The sequence below is a fragment of the Echinops telfairi genome, unplaced genomic scaffold (genome assembly GCF_000313985.2).
Source record: "Echinops telfairi isolate 266 unplaced genomic scaffold, ASM31398v2 ScPeMD7_23;HRSCAF=83, whole genome shotgun sequence".
Taxonomy (NCBI): Eukaryota; Metazoa; Chordata; class Mammalia; order Afrosoricida; family Tenrecidae; genus Echinops; species Echinops telfairi.
In genome coordinates this window covers 84,437,192-84,440,964 of record NW_022103920.1, presented here as the reverse complement: position 1 = coordinate 84,440,964, position 3,773 = coordinate 84,437,192, and positions in this window count along the sequence as shown.

The following is a 3,773-nucleotide window of genomic DNA, read 5'->3' as shown; positions in this document are numbered from 1 at the left end:
CTCTCTCTTCCCTGGCCATCCTCAGTCCCTCTCCCAGCATTTCCTCAACTCTGGATCTCTCTCCCTCTGCCACTAGCAACGGAAAGGACAGGGTTAAGACGTTCTGCAAATTCAGCTTGTAAAGCTGCTTGGATACATTAGAAACACATGAATATCCTGAAATACAAAGTGTCTTTAAAACCAACCGAGGAATGTTTATCCTAATGCTGGAGGGATGGGCCAAAATTGTGCCAGGGAGCAGTGCTGACAGCCCCCTCTGTGAAAGTGAGAGCAGGTAAATTTCATTTGCTAATGAACATCAAACTTTATTAAACCCTAGTTTCCCTTTGTCCTCTTCCCCTGCAATCCCCAGGAACCCAGGGCCCCAGGGCCCAAGCAGGCTGCAGAGTTCTCCAGCAAAGAAAAGCCCAGCCAGGGTCTCTTTCTAGATAAGGAGGCTTGAGGGCACCCCAGCCCACCCCAGGAATTAAGAGCCTCCTCTGCCAAGGGATTTTGGAGCAGACAAAAAGGAGCCAACAACTCCCAGAACAAAGATGGGTGCTCCTGGGACTGCAGGGGTGGGGGGTGTTGAGCAGGAGCTTCACAGAATCTGGAATTCAGCCGCCCTCCTATCCTGTGCCCACTGTTTGGATCACTTGCTCCAGAGGCTGCCACCGCCACCAGCAGATCCCATCCCGGTCAATGCCCAGGCTCCCCTATTCTGGTCCATAAGGAATTCGAAAGATAAAAATGGTCATCCTTGAGATTCAAGTTGGTAGACACCTCCCTGCACTCCCTGAAGAACTCCTGAACCTGGTCCAACACAAAAGTAGAGAGATGGCTTGGTTCTGAGGTTCAGGCCTCCATAAGCTAAGCAGGGGAAATTTTTATCTTGCCATGAGAAAGAACGGAGCCAGAGCTAGAGCCCTGGGAGGGTCTGTGCTTGCTGAGTACAGTATGCTCACTCTTCATTGCCCTTCGACCTCTTTTCCCTCACAGTGAGTGCGGTGTTGGCTCTGCCTGGTCAAAGAGGAGCCTAAGAAACTTGCATGGAGAACCACAAATGAATCTCTTATCTCCCTCTGCCAAGGATGAGATAGAGAGAAAGAAGTTCTTGCTACAAAACAGGCAGGAATTCTAGAAACTCAGATCATAATTCTTCAAGCTCATTTCAATTCTCCAAACCATCTCTACTGATAGGTAGCTTCCACTCAGTAGTTAACAGGACCTGCAGATAGTTCAAATCAGAGAAAGTAGCCAGGGCACCGTAGCCGTGGCTGGAAGAAAAATCGCTTGGGATCCATCAGATTCAAGAAGGCTAAACTGAGGATGCCTGCCTTTAAGTAGCTGCATCTTGAGAGTTCAAGAAACAATGAGGAGTAGATGTGGAGAAGTAAGAAAATATCCAGACTACTGGGTCACAAAAGATCTGCCACAAAGCTCAATCATCTCCCCTGGGAAGGTGGCACCTAAGCTGAGGAGCAAACCCCAAATAGAGATGTAGAAGAAAGCTTGCCCCGCAGCGCCATCCCTCGCAGACAAACCTGTTTGTGATTCCTCAGCAGAAAAGATGCAATCTTGTCTCACCATTTTTGGTGAGGAGGAACCCGGCGCCTTTGGCGAGCTGTAGACCTGGGCCCCTTCCAGTGCGCGTGGGGCTTCGGCCGCCGGTGGAGTGGGAGATGGAGGGAGGGTTGTGCTGCCTGCCGTGGGCCCCCGCGCGAAGTGCGCAGCAGCTGCGTCCTGGCCAGAAGAGAGCTGGCATGGGCGCCGGCCAGTGGGGGCTTCCTGGGCTGTTTTCCCTTTTTTTCCCCCTGCCAGCTCTGACTGGAAAACAGAAGAAGGCTTGAAGCTCTGCGGAGAGCAGGGCGGGGACAGACAGAGAAGAAGAGTCCGTTAACACCGCCCCAAATGTCCACGGAGACAGCAAAAACACTGGGCAGCCAAATGGAGCCCAAAAGGAGACTGCCTGAGGCATAGGGGATCAAGAGCGAGGGGAGGTGGCCAGAAGGTCTTTTCCAGCGGCCGGCTGGCCTTGGTCTCTGCGTTTGCAGGGCAGTTCTCAGAAAGGCTAGATTGCAACTTTCAACTTGACCTTGGCCTCCAGCCCTGTCTGACCCATATGTAAAATAGCCCTCAAGGCCCCAGGAACTGGGGCCTCGCACCTTACTTGGTCTCTTTGTCACTGAGTTTTACAATGCCACTTGGAGGGAGGAAGGGAGACTGGCGGGGCTGGGGAGTGGAAAGTCAAATGAAAATCTGGTCCCTACAGAGGTCGGTTTCTTAGTCTGCAAATGGTCAGTTAAGGAGGTGGTAAATTGGGGCAAATCGATATTTACCTAGAGCTGCTAAAAAGGCCGGACATGGACATGGGGTAGGTACACTGTGAAGATGGGTGGAGTGGGGGTCTTAAAGGACAGGACACACACACACACACACACACACACACACACACAAGCAAGCCCCTGGATCAGATCCGGGCAGATAAACACCAGAGTCTAGCCTGCAGGAGGCCCCCCGGTCTGAGTGAGAAGCTCAAGCAGAGGTATATGCCTTTGTCCTGAACTTAAAGCCCAGCTTGCAAACTGAGACTAGAGGCCAAGTCCAAGCATAGCAGCTCATCAACCGTCTCCGGGTGGACCGGAGCCTAGTACCTCTTCCCCAACCTCGACAGTCCCGCGGATTGCACCCACTTTCGCTTTGAACCCATCTTCTTCCCGTTCTGGCCATCTGACCAATTCAGAGCTGCTGAAATCGGAATACGACTAAGTGGGCCTCAAAGGCGCAGGGTCCCCCATTGAAAACGTGCCAGTTTCAGGAAGGAGTCCTGCTTGGCTCTTCCAGCACCGGCACCGGCTCCCAACACACACACACCACCAGCACCACCACACCACACACGCTCAGGGAAGGGTCGCCTTTCCCAGGCGGGCGAAAGGGGCCCCGGGCTGATTCTTAAGAAGAGGCCAGGGAACCTCTGCAGCCGGCGACAGCGCTCATCCTAGTCCGGCTAGGACGGAAGGTGGTGATGTGGCTCCAAAGAGTCCCTGTGCCCTGTCCCTAAGCGAAGAGAGGCAGTGGATGCCCAGGTGTGGGGAGAGTCAGCTCCGGCGCAGGCTCTGGGAAGCCGCGTGAAGGCCCCGAAGGGAGCTAGAGTCTCGCTGCAAGGCCTGTTCTTCTTAAACCCCTCTAGGACGGGTCAGCCGGACTGGAGATGTTGGCGCCGAGGGGTGGGGGGAATCTTGCGAAGTAATCGCTCTCTCCTTGTCCAAAAATATCTGGAGGAGGAGGAAGGGTTGTTACTGGGTCCGAAATGAGGAATAACAGGGTGTATGTGTTTGTGTGCGCGCGCGTGTGCCTGTGTACGTGCGTGTGTGTACGCGCGTGTCAGTGTTTCTCCGATGAGTCCTTCTGAGCCTAAGGTCCTAAGTGCGAGTGCATGAAATTGTCCTCCAACACTGCAGACCAGGAAGGAGAGGCGGCGCCTAATACAGCCCAAGCTTTGCAAAGCAATGTCCCGGGGCGCTTTCGCAAGACCCGACCAGCACCACTGTTCGCCCGGAAAGAGACCCGAAGCCCGACGCTGTGGAAGTCAATGGTCCGCACTGGAGTCTGGCTGCAGATTGGCGCATACCTGTAAAGAAAGCGGCCTCAGAGGCCCTAAGAAAGCCCCAGCCGGCGTTAGGCCTCGTCCTCCAGCCCCACGCTCCCAACCCCTGATGCCCGCAGATTTACCTGCCCTGTGCCCACCGCCTCGGGTCTCAACCTCCCCGCGCGCCCACATCCCCCTCCCGCCG